At 36.7% G+C, this 17364-nt stretch overlaps 1 protein-coding gene and 1 non-coding gene across 2 annotated transcripts in view; both read left to right on the top strand.

Annotated features, from left to right (window-relative positions):
- Positions 1-6999: 6999 nt before the first annotated feature.
- Positions 7000-17364, top strand: part of LOC106060918 (uncharacterized) — a 46809-nt gene continuing 36444 nt past the window's right edge. Inside the window, exon 1 of the mRNA XM_056044179.1 lies at positions 7000-7025. The gene's annotated coding sequence lies outside the window, so the exon portion shown is untranslated. The remainder of the gene's footprint in view (positions 7026-17364) is intronic.
- Positions 15696-15777, top strand: Trnal-uag (transfer RNA leucine (anticodon UAG)). Its single transcript has one exon. It is a non-coding gene; the product is annotated as a tRNA-Leu (tRNA).

Here is a 17364-nt window from a genome sequence, read left to right as displayed (position 1 = left end):
GTCATAGTTTTTTTTCTGTATTTTATTTGTATGTTCCAAATTATTAAAAAAAGAAAATGGGAAATCATCAGTAGGTGATGTCTAGGTTAAAACTGGTTTTCTCTAATTTTCTAATAAAACATTACATTTAGGTATTTGTAAGATGTAATTTTCTTTTTTAAAATATCCAGCAACCAATTAAAAGTGCCTCTTATAAATATGAATCTTTCCTCTGCACAATCAAATGTAGACTGCATAGATCTGTTTTTTGACATATTTCAAAGCATTTTGTCTAATTGTTGGTCAAGCTCATTTTCATTCTTTCTTGTAGAAAAAGGGGAATTGTGCTCTAAATACTTTAAAGAAGCAAAATTTTAAAAATCTTTTTTTGAAATATAAAGTTTATCTTACAAAATATATCTCAATAATGTAAAAGTTATTTCCATCAATTGATATCAAACAAAATAATCAATTACCAATAATTAATTGACTAATTGGTTAATTTTTTAATTGATTCATGTTATGCTAGGTACAATACATTTTTTTTCTAAATTTCAACTTGATCCGAGAATTGGTGCAGAGAAATAATGTGAATAATTATAAAAGGGGACCAAACCCTACATATTTAGTCATATCTGTGAATACTGAAGGATTGATTTCCCTTGTCAGTATTAAATGAAGTAATTAATTACCAGTAGCTAATTGACTAATTGGTTAATTACTTGAGATCAGATAAAAGATTTGGAAACATGTTTAGCACAAAAGGTAGCAGGTAAAGAAACCACTCTCCTAGAAGAATTGATTGTTAGCTATGTTAAAGCAGGGGTGGTGAAACGTACGTCAAAAGTAGCACACTATACCCCATCAAAATAAGAAATAATAGGAATTTAACAGATTAACTACTACGAAGGCCAAATTAAACAATATGAAAATAAAAATGGTTTATTTTTATTACGAACATGAACCAAAAAAAAAACAGAAAATGATGTCATTAAATTGTGGAAAATGAGTTTGTTCCATTGTGGGCTCCTCAGGAAGTACAGAGTGTTTGTGAAAGTACTTTCTCAGCTAACAACAGATATGATCTTAGCAGACATTTTATGAAACATCGAGCTGCAATAGAAAACAAAACAACAACCTAAGTTAATACCTTGTCTCTGAGGAATGCAGAGGATATCTGGTGGCGAAAAAAGAGGAAAGAAATAAAAGAGGTTAAATCTCTGTTATAAGAGAAGTTGTGAAAGTTTGGCAATGTTTGAAGCAGCCTATGAAATGACCTTCACCTTGGCTGAAAAGCAGAAGTTTTACGGTGAAGAAATTATTAAAGATGTAAAACCAACTATTTGTAAAATGTGTTGATGGTAAAAGTATTGAAACGTAAATGAGATCGCTCTCTCAAGGCAGACAATCACAAAGTACATTGAGTTACTTTCTTATGATGCATCTGAAGAGCTGTGTCCATGCTTTGCTCCCTTTGATTAGTCTTAGAGGCATAGCAAGGGTGGGGGGAGGGAGGGGGAGAATTTGAACATCCCCCCCCCGGGGATTCCACTTGAGAGGGGCCCCCAAATAAGTTTTGTTATATTAAATATTACGCAAAATGCAGGGGCCCCCAAAGAGCCCCTAATGATAGCAAATTCCTAGCTACGCCACTGCTTGGAGGTAGGCTCAACTATCTGATGAATTGGTTAAGCTTACCCAGTGAAGAAGTTTTACAAAAGGAGCTAATAGCCTTGAGTCATGCCATGAAAAAAAAGAAGGTCAGACATATTTGAAAAAGTCATGTCTAGAAAATCCATCAAATTTTAGTAAACTCTTTAGTGTCTGTACTAATGGAACACCGCCAATGACAGGTAGAGTCAGTGGCGTAGCAAGGTACCCGTGGGCCTGGGTTCAAGAACATTTTGGTGGGCCCGGGTTCAAGAACATCATGGTGTCCCCCCTCCAGCCAATAAGACAAATTTATTGTGTGACAAAAATGAATAATCTAAATGCAAAGACATTCTAATGTAAAGATTGTAACTTTAAAAAAAAGTTATTCGAATGGATGTTTTTAAGGTCATAAGATAGATACACAGCTAAAACCAACCTGGAAATCTCCTCACATCTCAAACAAGAGTAAACTAAGAATCTTTAACTCTAATGTCAAGGCTGTCCTACTGTATGGTTCTTAAACATGGAGAACAACTGAAGCGACAACAAAAAAAAAGTACAGACAACAGATGCCTGAGAAATATCCTAAAAATACACTGGTACGACAAAGTAGAAAACACCAAACTGTGGGAGATGAGTGGACAGAAAAATATAGAAGTGCAAATCTTAGAGAGGAAGTGGAAATGGATTGGTCACACCAGCAGCAGAGCTAGGTTTACTTGAAGAAGCCGAGAAGATCGGGAAGAGCTGGGAAACCATAAAAAAAAACTAGCAAGAGACCGTGGAGAGTGGCGTGTTTTTGAGGAACCCAAAGGAATGATGATGATTATGATGATGTGAATGAGTGGGCATTGCATCGTATTGGTTTCAAAATCAACAACCGCTAGAAAAGAAAAAAACAAACAAACTTCGAATGGATGGTTTTGAGGTCATACGATGAGAATGTATGGGCATTGGCATCGTATTGGTTTCAAAATCAACCACCACAAGAAAACAAAGAAACAAACTTCGAATGGATGGTTTTGAGGTCATACGATGAGAATGTATGGGCATTGGCATCGTATTGGTTTCAAAATCAACCACCGCTGGAATCCTCTATCAAAATAATTTAAATAGGCACTCGCTGAACCTCCAAGAAAACATTTAACATCTATATTTCATTTAGTATGGAGATCCAACCCAGGACTTGTGTGACAGGCTTGCCCGAATTGATGTTGAAAATCAAGTGCTAGTGCTTCTTGTGACTGAATTAGAGACAGTATTATAAGCGCACATTCTTAAAAGCACGGGATAAAACGATATTATTAATTAATATCTATTCGTTTTAAGACACATTAGGAAGTAATATATAAGCATCTAGTTTAAATATTGGACTATTAGTGTTAAGTTAAATTTTAATTTAGGTGATGGCCATCGAGACTGTAGATGTTTACGATGTAACCACTGCCTGCTACACAAGTAAATATCACACAATTACTGCGATGACTATAGGACTTAACCACTGTCTGCTACACAAGTAAATATGACACTAGAACTCCGGGTTCAAGAACATCTTGATGGGCTCCTCTCCAGCCAATAAGACAAATTTAGTGTGTGACAAAAAATGAGTAAACTAAATGTAAAGACATTCCAATGTAAAGATCGTACCTTTTTCTTAAAAAAAGAAATTATGTCATAACGTTTGATTCAGTTAGGACTGCATATAAGTAATAGTGTCTTAAAAGTCAATGTTTTTACAACTTCTTAACAGAGTTAAACTACTTAAAAGTGTTTGAAAGTTCTAAGTTCTAATGTGGGCTCCAACTGGCCTTGAGGCATTGGGTAGAGTTGCTAGGACTGTAACCTTGCTGGAAAGGTTTTTATGCCATTCTCTTCTAAAATATCATTGCATGTTACACCAAGATGCTCTGCACCAAGATGCTCTGCTCTGCACCAAGATGCTCTGCTCTGCACCAAGATGCTCTGCACCAAGATGCTCTGCACCAAGATGCTCTGCTCTGCACCAAGATGCTCTGCTCTGCAACAAGATGCTCTGCTCTGCACCAAGATGCTCTGCACCAAGATGCTCTGCACCAAGATGCTCTGCTCTGCACCAAGATGCTCTGCACCAAGATGCTCTGCACCAAGATGCTCTGCTCTGCACCAAGATGCTCTGCACCAAGATGCTCTGCTCTGCACCAAGATGCTCTGCTCTGCACCAAGATGCTCTGCTCTGCACCAAGATGCTCTGCACCAAGATGCTCTGCTCTGCACCAAGATGCTCTGCTCTGCACCAAGATGCTCTGCATGAAAAACGAATCCATTTGCTCAAGGGCAAGAGAGTTCAACAAAAGACATGGACTATGCCGATCTCATCCTTCACTGCCAAGTGTGTCGGCTTTCTGGAGAATAAAATTCTAGGAGCTTAAATGTATAGTACATTATTTTTTAGAATCTAGATTATGTAGAGTATGTATGTAGAACTGCCGAATATTTCAAAATGACCCTTTTTTTTTTTTTAAGGGACTGAAAAGAGGTAAACGTTTATGTGGCGCAACTGAATTAGAAGTGAAAAAATAGTTCATCTAAAGGGGAAAGAACTCCGTCCTTAAACTATGTCTGCAAGTTGTTTCCCTTATTCGATATATAACAAAATAACTAAGTACGTTTATTCATTCACAATTTTTTTAGATACAATATTTCTTTTAAAGAATAAACTTGATTGGAGAATGCGTGATGGAGAAATGGCGTTAACTATTATTTAAGGGGACTAAACTCAACGATTTTAGACATCTTATCTTATCTTATATAATACAGACGTTACTTCAAAAAAGAAGATGATTACGTCCTACGCGTCATGCATTTAGTCATGCATATTAACCAATGACTTAAATTCTGCCAAGTCACTGGTTTTCCTGGCTAGCTCAGGCAACCCATTCCATGCTCTAATAGCACTAGGTAAGAAGGAGTACTCTCAAAGAGTACTGATGCTATTAAACAAAATATTTAATTACCAGTAATTAATAATCCAATTAGTTACTTTTTTTTTATTGATTCATGTCTTGTCTATGTCAATGAATAATTGTGCGAAATTTCAGCTTGATCCCAGAATGGTTGTGGAAGAAATAAAGTGTAAACACTTTTACCAGACAGAGTGAGTTGATATAAGCTTTGTAAAAATGGTGCATTGGCCACCCCAGTGTTGAAAAAAATAGTTTCCCTTTCAGCCCATGCGGTCTATAGGGCAGGCGATGTTAAGGTCATCTGTTTCTTTGCCAACGGTTAATGAGTAGGGTTTCATGTGACCAACCGTCTTTACTTTACCCATATAAAGTCAGGTAGAGTTGGGTGGACTCAGTGGCGCCTTACAAATCCCGAAATTCAAAATGCACCGAGATTCGATCCCTGGACCCCAGTTCAGAAGCCAAGCGCTCAACCAATCAGCTGCCATGCCCTCTCCAGTGTTAAAGCATAAATTTAAAATAATGATTTAAAAGACACTATTTAATGGTAGCTACTTGGACGGTTGACTAAGGCATGCAGAGGTCAGTTACCCTAAATCTTCAAAGCTAAAAAAATAATTTTAAAAAATATTTAGTATTTTTTGTGTTAAACAAAGTTTATCTAAGGGAAAAACCTCAAAAAATCACTGCAAAATATCTCAGTACTGCAGGAATAAGCTCCCTTTAATAATATTAAAAATAATTAATTGCAAATAATTGATTAACTAATTTGTTAATTTGTATTGATTCGAGTATTGCCATAGACTATGAGTAACTACACAAAAACACGAAACGCAATATAATTCAAAATCTACAGATAACATCTCTAAGAAGGAGCTTTTAATTCCCCATTTCTATACCAAACAAAATAATTAATTACCAATAATCTGATTCTAATTGGTTATTTTTTTTTTATTGATTCAAGTTCTGTTAAATAATTTTGTAAAGTTTTAACTTTTTCCGAGAATAAGTGTGGGGAAAAAATAAAGTGTACAAAACCTGTACCAGACAGAATGAGTTCATATAAACTTTGTAAATAAGATAAATCAATTTGTTAAAGCCTCAGAAGAATGATTAAATACCTTGATACCCACAGTGATTGATACAATAGATGCAGTATTTATAATGCTCTTGCACTAACTTCACCATTTTACTGGCTATTCTTTTCGGTGGTCATGTATTTGCATATGTTGTAAATGTTTTTCATAGACAGCATTGACACAATCAGCAAGTTAAGCACACACACAGACAGACACACACACACACAGTGGAAACTCTTTTTTTCCCTCACGCTCCTTCCGTATTTCTCTTTTTTTTTTTTTTTTTTTTCAGGTTCAATTATGAACGACGGAACAAAAAAAAAAGCTTGATTATTTCCCTTTAGTCATGTCTCCGACTATTTCCCTTTTATGACCTTTTCAACATTGGACAAATGTATTACTATTACAAGACTTTTATCATAACTTGTATTAAACAATTTTCTATTTATTTGAAGATAACGAAGATAAAATTGTCCCTCTTTCATTTGACTTGAGCAGACTTTAGAATGGGGAAATCAGATTTTAATAGTTTTTTTTATATTTATTTTGGAAGTGATAGACAAGACTACACAAAACCAACAGAGGCTTCTTACTCCCTTTAGGAACTGCTGTAACTGAAAAATGTAAAGATGTGAGACAAATTTCTATTTTCGTAAGAGGGAAATATATTTTCGTGGAATACTGGTGTCCGCTTTATTTGTGCCGTCTTATTATTGTTCTCCCGCACCGTCGCACGAATAACATTATTAAGTATTTCTAGGATTTCTGTCAACCACACAATTTAACAGTAGGCTATATATAGTTTAACTTCAATTAGCGATTTTGTGGGGACAACATGTATCTCTATTAATTTGGATCCAGTTATTCTTTTTTTGAGTGTGTGTGTGTCAATTATTTATTTTCTTGTTCGAGACAAAAAATCGACAGGCTCTTCAATTAGAGTTGTGTCCCTTGAAACAACAATGGGCAGACGTCAATACAAGCTTTCAGTTCTAACAAAATAACAGTCGTGTCTGGTTGACTTGTAGACGTTACCAGATCTTGGATGTTTCGGAAAGTGTCTTGATCACATATTCATAGTACTGGAAATCAATTCTAAAATTCATTGAATAACACTAAAATTATTTTAAAAAAGACGAACTCCGCTATTTAACTTGTTGAAACTTTGGTGATATTTGTTTGGCTTCTAATGTAACTATTAAGATATTTCTACTCATAAGTATGTGTTGGATTATTAAAGATCTAGTCTGGATATCTGATTCTAGAACCATTTCTTGTCTATGAAATTATTATTACATCTATTGAAACATAAACGGTATCTACATCTACTACATAAGACCTATAGGCTATTAGACCTACTACAAGTGCAAAGGTATGATGCTGTTTTGTTTATTTTTAAATTCCTTACATTCGAACGAACATTCAACATGAATTTCGATATATAGTATAATATAGATCTAGATATAAATCTAGAGTAGGCTTATGAGTTAGATAAGATCTAGATGTAGATATTATATTTGAAAAAAAAAAGAAGAAATAATAGATCTGATTCCATAGCAGGCTATCGAGTCCTGTGACCTCCATTTATTTATTTAACATTTACTAGATATGAAAATGTCAAAATATGTTTTTTTTTATATAATGTTATTAAAAATATAGATCTAGATCTAGACTCTATTATAACTTTCACACAGAACTCAAATGCATTGTCAATACAGGTAAAGTATGTTACTAAGGGCCCACACATAACATTGCGGTCGGGGTCGTGTGGATGGCTGGTCGTGTGGTACACGCTCTATACTGTCTCGATGGTCCAGGGTTTGAAGCCCGCCCCCCCCCCCCCCCCCCCCGTCCTGCCGCCCTTCTATAATCTTCATTTCTGACGAAACATCCGAAATTTGTAAAACAAAAACATTTTTTACTATCGTGTTTGTGCTCTTCCATGTTACTCGATTTTATAACCATCGTACCTTGATGTGCTAATTTGTTTCCCTTCATATTTGTGCATGTTTTCTGTGTCTTCCAATTATCTTGTAGTCCTACTCCAAATGTAGGGCTAGGCCAACATTCACTCGAGTTTCTATCTAGGAAAAAAAGAAGAAAACAAATCCACTCTAGTTTTCTCTCAATGAATAGGCCACCAGCCCACCACTACTAGACTCTACACTGTACTCCCCCCTTTTTCTTTGCTCTCTTCTTGTTGGATTATGTAAGCCAAGTGCTGCTACGCTCCTTCAATCTAGATCTAATCCACTTGACATCGTCAATAGCCCACATCATAGGGTTTATATGTAGGCCTATAGAATGAGTTTTGGGTGCATACATAAACTATGGTAAAGCGAAATAGAATTATAAGGGTACACTAATCTAGACCAAATTTGAAAAAAAAAATCGACGTTTTGGGCCAAGAGTCCTTCTTCAGCTACAAAAGAAATAAAACTAAAGTAGAGAGAGAGAGAGAGAGAGAGAGAACAAACAGAAAACAGTGATTCAGTAATAGACATGCGCTCGAAGTTGCACCAGAGAATGCCGATCATGTTTTTCGTGGTTGCATAGTGTACCAACAGTCCAGATCAAATTAATATCATCAAGATACTTCTGAGAAAAATAGCAAGAACTACCTGATCTGATAACTAGCAATTATGCATAAAACACTGAACCATAATCTTCAAATTCAAAAACAAAATCTAATAAAATAGAAAGACACAAAGATAAAGGCACATTCCTCGTTCCATATGCTAGGACACATTTGTACAAATGCTCCTTCTTCCCTAGTGCTATTAGAGCATGGAATGGGTTGCCTGAGCAAGCCGGGAAAACAATGAATTGGTAGAATTTAAGTCGTAGGACGTAGGCTAATCATCTTTTTTTTTTTAATCAACGTCTGTATTACACAAGATAAGATAAGATTGTATGTGTGTGCTAATGGTGTAACCATTATAATGTTTTTTGTTTGGTGTAATGCACAAATTGTAAGACAAATTTCCTTACGGATAATAAAGATTATTATTATTATTATTATTATTATTATTAATGAAAGTGGAGCGGATGGTTTCGGTTGTGTAGGCCGAAGATTTTCAGATGAAACCTCGAGATGGTCTGCCGTAATTCAAGTAAATAAAAGCTACTGATGAGAAAGTTGGGAAGAGACTAGCAAGAGACGTGAGACAAGACTTGTATTTGTAGAGAAATAGATTTTATCTCCAATTATCTTTTCACCGTGTTTCCACCAACTTTCAAGCTGAGTCTGTGTATACTTATAAATACAAGCTATATTCAGTTTTATTTTAAAGAAGTCTCTTCAAGTTTATTTCATTAAGAATGTAATACGGCTACATCGGTTAGTTGTTTGTGACTATAAACCAACACTCAAGCATCAATAAAAGGAACGAATTTAAACTGATAAATACAGCTAATTTTTTTTTAAAAATCCAATATCTGACAACTAACTAGTAGATCTGCCTTATGTCAACACTACAGAAAGTTTCATACAAGGTTTTTCTGATAAATTAGGATTGATAAAATTAGCCGATTCTATTTGTTTTTGAAAATCTTGCTTAGCGTCAATATGGCATGCCAGCCACAGACAATCTTCTTGATATTAAATTGATCTACTTCTGGGTTGGGTGCGATAATAATAAACTTACGCAAGAAGAGATCATATTGATTCCATAAGAACTTCCCAGAGCTATGTTTGTCTGAACAGTTTGCATGCCGTCTGACAGTCACGTGTGATGGGCGCGCGTCACGCGTAATGACATCTGCTGCTTTGATTTCTCTTGCAGAGTCTAGTCAGTTGCGCTCACTGTCGTATTTGTTGACGTGCCTGTCTTTATCAAGGATTCTCAATCCTAGTCAGTGGTATCAGCGTTTCTCAACCTTTGGAAAAAAAACAACAGTTTCGTTGGTGGCCCCGATGCCAAGTCTTAGTGTTTAGTGGGCGTAAGGATTAGAGTTTTGAACCCCCCCCCCCCCCCACGTGTGGTGGGAGGGGGATATGGGAGATATCAGTTCTGACTTTAGGCGTCCGGCAAACACAACTCGTCTTGGGATTCGAACTGGAGCCCACCTCGATAGGTAGCCAAGCGGTTTATGCTACTCAGCCACACATCACAAAATTGCAGACTAAGACGTATTGATGTATTCCACTCACCCCTAAATAAAACACTGACGTGGATTTGTTACAGCAAAGGACCGCCTCAACACAATACGAACGTACCTCATTATTTAGTATTTAACAAAAGGTACACAGACCAACATAAACATAACACTGGCTTGGTCATAATTACTATTTAACAGAAGTCCAAGGACCATCTCAACGCAATGCTGACTATGTCAAATTTAGTAAAAGTTATACGAATCAATAAGATGCATTTTTGATCTGAAAAAAACAACCTACCATCAAAATGAGATGGCTAAGTGTGATGGAGATTTTATCTCTATGTATTATGTCCCCTTTCCTCTTGCACTATGGGAGCCATGACAAATCTGTAGGATTAAATGAGATGAAAAGAAAATGATGATGGTTAGATAACTCGAGAATGCAATAGAACGCAAGTAACACACACACACACGACACAGGAGCCACACGGACAGAAAACTTATTTTTTAAAAATAGATATAGAAGAGACACAAAGAGTGGTGGGTAGTGGGAACAGGTTTGAATGAGGTTCAGTAGGAAATATTTTAGGAGGTAAAGAATTTTGTCCTCGTCCTCGCTTGAACAGAAAAACAACAACATGTCAGACGTTAACTTTCTCTCCTTCATTCAAACGATCCACTCTATTACATTTGAAATGTACAGTTCGATTATTTATTGATCTTGAATTCATTCAACAAATCAAACTTCACACCTACGTCGGTCTGTTCACCACATTGAACATAGATTGACTGTCACTCAGTTTGTGAATACTTGCACACTTCAATGCGTTTTCTTTTATTTCGCTAATGTCTGTGGTCGGACTTCAGTTGTTAAAATATATTTCTATTTTTTCAAAATGGCGCTGCACTGTGGCGACATGCAATTTGTGTTTTCATTATTCATTATTATTTCTTTGCTGGAACAAGATCCTCGAAATAAAGAATCACCCTTTGTGTCAGGATTTTGTGATTTTACCATCACAAAAGAGATACAAGACACCGATAGCAAAGACAAACAGACACAAACACTCTTTTGTTCCCCTGGCAATCAAATCATTAAATAAGAACAATCTGGTATAAACTTTGTCACATGTAAATTATGAGTGAGTCTGGTGTGAATGTACACTTTGGTTTCTTATAGTTATAATGTTTTTTTGTTTGGTGTAATGCACAAATTGTAAGACAAATTTCCATACGGACAATAAAGATTATTATTATTATTATTATTATTATTACTAAAACTGTTTCTACTTATTGGCTTAAAAGTAAGATTTATTTAAAAGAAAAATAAAGACTTGGGCAGTGAACTACTTTTAGGTCAAAGGTTGACTTACTTAATCCTTTTGACTACAGGTGGAGCACAGAGCCGCAATAGTCGGGCCTACTTCGCCATCCGACTCTGTTCTGGACCATTTCCCTCAGTTGGGTTCATATCCATCCTGTCGTCTCAGCTTCTTGTTCGACCTCTTGCTTTTGTAACTCATCCATTCTCTTCCCATGTGGGTTCAAGTCTAGAGCCTGCTGTACAATAGTTTCCATTGTTCTTCTTGTTACATGTCCAACCCTTCCCAATCGTTCATTTCTTCTAACAAGGTAATAGAGAGCGTGCCCATGTTTAGGTCTTGCTTTTGTATCAAGAGTAAAAGGCACTAGAAACGTTTAAAATGTTGGGATTTAGATCCATTGTAGTTTCTTTTTTAAACACAGCCTCTTTAGCTTCGAAACTACCTTGAAAAATATTATTAAATAATACACTTTCTTTTTAGCTATTGACTATACTTATTAATCCGGGCTAAGGGCGGCTTCCGAACCTGGGTTCCTGGGCTCGAATCTCGGTAAAGACTAGGTTTTTGAACTTCGGGATTTTTGGGTGCCCCAGAGTCCAGCCAACTCTAATGGGTACTTGACTAAGTTGGGGAAAGTAAAGGCGGTTGGTTGTTGTGCTGGCCACATGAGACACCCTGCTCGTTAACAGATGGCCAAAGAAACTGATGACCTTAATATCATCTGCCCCATATATCGGAAGGTCTGAGAGGGAAACACTAATCGGATAACTCAATTTCAGTGCACATGTTTACACTTCGACTAAGCTGAGAATAATTATTTAAAAAAACAACAGCTAGAAAAGTGACTGCAACACTACAATGTTATGCTCAAAGTATTCAATGTACAATAGCATAGACCTATGGTGAAAGCTGTTATTTATGTTTTAATACACTGGATTCAGTTTTAACTATTTCAATAATGTGGGACGATATTTATGTCTTTGTTTGGGACACACTTTTCTAATACGTTTTATTTGTTTCTCATAAATTTCGCAACAGAAACTTAGAAATCCTAAGTTGTTGGTTTTTTTTGTTGTTGTTTCATATCTGGATCTAAGTTTAAGCCCAACCATTTACTCTGTATTTATAAGTTGCGCCCTATTTTGCTACATTTGATTCAGACAAAGCCGCCGGAGAATCTGTTTAATTTTTCTTTTCGCTGTCCACTCCTTTTTTCTCTCAAAGGAGTTGTTCTTGATCACTTATGTTTCCCGAGACCTCTGTAAGAGCTCTTCAACTGTCTAATGTGTCCCGAAACTTCTGTAAAAGCTCTTCAACTGTCTAATGTGTCCCGAAACTTCTGTAAAAGCTCTTCAACTGTCTAATGTGTCCCGAGACCTCTGTAAGGAGTTCTTCAACTGTCTAATGTGTCCCGAAACTTCTGTAAGAGCTCTTCAATTGTCTAATGTGTCCCGAGACCTCTGTAAGGAGTTCTTCAACTGTCTAATGTGTCCCGAAACTTCTGTAAGAGCTCTTCAATTGTCTAATGTGTCCCGAGACTTCTGTAAAAGCTCTTCAATTGTCTAATGTGTCCCGAGACTTCTGTAAAAGCTCTTCAATTGTCTAATGTGTCCCGAGACCTCTGTAAGGAGTTCTTCAACTGTCTAATGTGTCCCGAAACTTCTGTAAGAGCTCTTCAATTGTCTAATGTGTCCCGAGACCTCTGTAAGGAGTTCTTCAACTGTCTAATGTGTCCCGAAACTTCTGTAAGAGCTCTTCAATTGTCTAATGTGTCCCGAGACTTCTGTAAAAGCTCTTCAATTGTCTAATGTGTCCCGAGACTTCTGTAAAAGCTCTTCAATTGTCTAATGTGTCCCGAGACCTCTGTAAGGAGTTCTTCAACTGTCTAATGTGTCCCGAAACTTCTGTAAGAGCTCTTCAATTGTCTAATGTGTCCCGAGACTTCTGTAAAAGCTCTTCAATTGTCTAATGTGTCCCGAGACCTCTGTAAGGAGTTCTTCAACTGTCTAATGTGTCCCGAAACTTATGTAAGAGCTCTTCAATTGTCTAATGTGTCCCGAGACTTCTGTAAGAGCTCTTCAATTGTCTAATGTGTCCCGAGACCTCTGTAAGGAGTTCTTCAACTGTCTAATGTGTCCCGAAACTTATGTAAGAGCTCTTCAATTGTCTAATGTGTCCCGAGACTTCTGTAAGAGCTCTTCAATTGTCTAATGTGTCCCGAGACCTCTGTAAGGAGTTCTTCAACTGTCTAATGTGTCCCGAAACTTATGTTAGAGCTCTTCAATTGTCTAATGTGCCCCGAGACTTCTGTAAGAGCTCTTCAATTGTCTAATGTGTCCCGAGACCACTGTAAGAGTTATTCAACTGTCTAATGTGTCCAGAGCCTCTGTAAGAGTTATTCATCTTTCTAATGTGTTCTGAGACCTCTGTAATAGTTCTTCAACTGTCTAATGTGTCCTGAAACCTCCGTATGCCACTGTTTTCCTCTATGCCAGTACTATGTCATATTTTTGAATTAGTTACATTATAACAAATATATATACTTATTGATAATGACTTAAGAAGACAAATGTAATCATAGTGTGGCTCTTTCAAACTAACCTGTGAAGAACTGGTATCTTATTTCTCTGCTACTCGGGCCCCTCCACAAAAAATAGTTTGTCCCCAAACAACTATAAAGGTATGGGGGTATGGAGGTATGGGCCTATTAGACCCTCACCCCATCGTAGCGTTTACAAAATGTTCGAAATGTAGCGTGAACCCCCCACCCCCCCTTTTTTTTTTCCTGTTCGGTCCCCGAAGTATAGAGAGACCAATCGTCATACAAAGCCTGTGAGCAGTGGAGACCAATAGCTCGTTGCCACGTCTGGTCTGTACGACCTAACAACTGAGCAATTGGGTCTCTAATCGGCACCTTCGACATAGGGTCACGGAGGTCACGCTCTAATGCACACAGGTTGCGAGGTCAGTGTTGAGGTCATGCCGCGTAGGACGTAATCATCTTCTTTTTTTTTTAAAGTAAAGTCTGTGTTATATAAGATAATGAGATAAAGAATGGTCTCGAGTAGAGTCCAGTGTGTCCCCCATGGCGGTGGGCGTGTGCTATTTAAAAAAAAATCAGATTTTTTGTTTCCATCACTGCACCATCTAGCTCGTTCAACAAGTTATCTATTAAAAAGATCTACCCATTAATTCCTAGTAATCAACACCTCAGGATTTTCCTTTTAAAAAAAAAGTCATCTGATAACATACCCACCTCCACCTAATCAGCGCAACCTCTTCTCAATGTAGATCTATTTATGGCATGTTTGATTTGTTTGTTTCGTTCCCGTGTTGTTTTTTAAATATTTATTCCACTCTCGTCTGCCAGATTTCAAAACACACCATTTTAGTTCTAGGCGGAGGCTGTAACAGTTTTAAAATCTTCTCTTGTATACATAGATATTATTTTTTTTTAAACTAAATAAGTAAACCTAATTTTGTAAACAATATGGCTTCCAATGGTTGCTTCACTTGACTAGTTTATTACTGTACTAGATCTTTATTTTACTCACTAGACACGCCCAGCCATTTTAATTGATTCAAATTTTCTAATTATAGCTCTCAGTGATTAAGAAAATTAATTAAAAGGATATGCAAATGAGAAAGTGTAAGAAATATTGACGTTCTAAAGTCATGTACACTCATGAAAGTAGACGTACCACCATTGAAACACCCGCTTGAATGTTGATAATAACTATGAAAGCATAAAAATACTAGTAAACTGCATTTCAATTAGCTCCTGACTAGTAAGTCTAGCATCTGTCTCCTCGAGAGGCTACATTAGGCCTATAACACTTGTTACCAATGTTTAAAAAATAAATTAATAACTTAAGAGACGTCTCCTTGGCTAGCAAGTCGGTAAGTTTTAGTGAAAGACATCTGTAACAAGATGGACAATTTCTCTTGCATAAGATATTTCATAAGACATGGCCTCCTGGTCGAGTGGTATGCCCACTGAACTGTCGTTCGGATGGTCTCGATTGCCCAGGGTTCATACCCTACCCGCTGCCATCCCTCGTGAGAGGTTTGGGCTTGGATGTAACTATTTTTAAATCTGAAAGGACATCCGAAACACGTTAAACATGTTTTTAAAATTTCTGCACGTCTCTGACAGCGAGATTCTACTCGTCTTTCTCACGCCAGAACGGTCGAATTTCTTTCGGGCGACCTACTATATAGTTCTGATGAAGTCTTTTTTTTTTTCATGACAAGAACAGGCCCGACGACCAAGCCCATTATACATGTACGTTCGCTACTGGACCTCCCATGTTTCTCACACTTCAGTATGACGCCATCCGGCCATTTCCTAAGCTGACCCAAACTGGCTAAGGAAAGAGGAGAGAGAGAGAAAGGGCTAATGTCCATTTATAATACTTTATATATTATATATGTTCATTAATACATTATAACTCTACTAAAACATTGAAGTAATAGTTTTGTCTCGAAAGGAAGGGTCAAAGCTCACCCAGATGTTGAACTTTTACAATGCTATCATGATTTAACATTGAGTGAAAAACTCAGTGTGCAAAGTCAAAACAGTTTCTAGTATGAAGGAAGTCAATGACAAATGTGTTGGTAGCGTGGCCGAGTGGTCTAAGGCGCTGGTTTTAGGCACCAGTCTCTTCGGAGGCGTGGGTTCAAATCCCACCGCTGCCATGTTATTTTTTTATGCTATAAGTAGGTTGGTTAGGCCGAGGATTTGTTTCTTTTAGCCTGTAGCAATCTGTTTAGTCCACCGGTGACAAGAGGGACAATAAGGGTAGCTACTTTTTTTTCAATAAGAGTTAGTCCCCCTTAAGCTGATTTTTATATACTATGGTTAACTAAATCCCCATAATGTTTACATAATAGTTTTGTTGTTATGTTCTGACTGTGTTACTCAAGAGGAGTGTGCCACTTTATGGGAATGTATTTTTCAATAACGAGCTAAGTAGACTTTATTTATTTGTTGTTAATAAGTTGGTTTATGTAAATATTATGTCTACTTCTTCTGTATGTGTTTTTTTTCTATAAAGACCAGATTTGGGTCGTATAGTATGTAAAAGTGATGTCTTACTTAGGCATTTTGCAGTACACATTGCGCTACACCATGGCAGAGCCGGCGACGCCGCTGATCCCAAACTGTATCAGCACTTGCCGTTCCTTTGGATACATCAGCTGTGTGGAGAAAAGGAGGGGGGGGGGGGCTGCCGTGTGCGTGACATCGTTCCAAACATAGTTAATTCCCAGGCATTCATCTCAATTCTATGCTATGATCCATAGTCTGAAGGAGGTCACACAAGCATAACGCAATCATCGCAATGTCGTGACGAGCGAAACAGAAGTGGGTTAATGATGCTACAGTATGATAGTGAGAAGCGATGGTGTGTGCTGACTATGTGGCTGGGCTATAAGAAAAAAGAGAAGATATTGATTTAGGTACATAACATGAACAAGAGTTATTACACTGTAAAATAGACCATTTCGATAAGACAAGTATAAAGACCCTTGTCTTGTGATTTACAACTGGTGGTGAGAGTTTTATCACATTCATAATCATATAAGTCTCTGGTTTTATTATTGTTTGCAGTGATTTGTTTTTAGCATCCAGCGCTCCCTACGATATCCCAGACGAAACGTTTTCGAGAGAAAGAAAAAAAAACATGTGACATAAGAGCAGACCAATTTTAGAAGAGTCAGTTCAATTTGAAGTAGTCTTAAGTTAATTTAGCCTTAAACCAAGTTTTTACTACATGAATATCATCATCCTCCAGCAAGTTTTTCTTTGGAAGACCCTTTCTGCGTGTTTCCTCCACTGTACTAACGAAAGCATGCCTAGCTTTAAAGGAAGTATAAATATTCCGGAGATAAACTTAAAACAAACAAGAAAATAAAAAAAATTTTTTTTTTTAAAAGCTTGTATTGATCGTAGTTATATCAATTAGTTTGGAACAGTCATGTAACTAAATTTGTAATAGATCTAGATATATTACATCATAGAAGCGTCATTTCCTCAGAGTTTTGTTGGGTTAATTACATAGACATCGATGTCCTTAGGCAGTAATTCATTTGCCAAAAAAACAAGTAACGTGAGATTGTAAATCCCTTTAAAATACATTTAATATCTCGATAAAAGAGAGAATGATTTAATCAATGAAAGTCACAACCCCGAAGACAAATCTTTTTTTTAAAACCTTCTTTAAGTCGTCGATGAATCTTCCTGTTTTTTTTTTTAAATATAAATAATCCAAAATTGTATTTAAG

The sequence above is a fragment of the Biomphalaria glabrata genome, chromosome 10, assembly GCF_947242115.1.
Source record: "Biomphalaria glabrata chromosome 10, xgBioGlab47.1, whole genome shotgun sequence".
Classification (NCBI taxonomy): Eukaryota; Metazoa; Mollusca; class Gastropoda; family Planorbidae; genus Biomphalaria; species Biomphalaria glabrata.
Note: the sequence above shows the minus strand (reverse complement) of the source record. Positions and strands in the feature narration are given on the sequence as shown.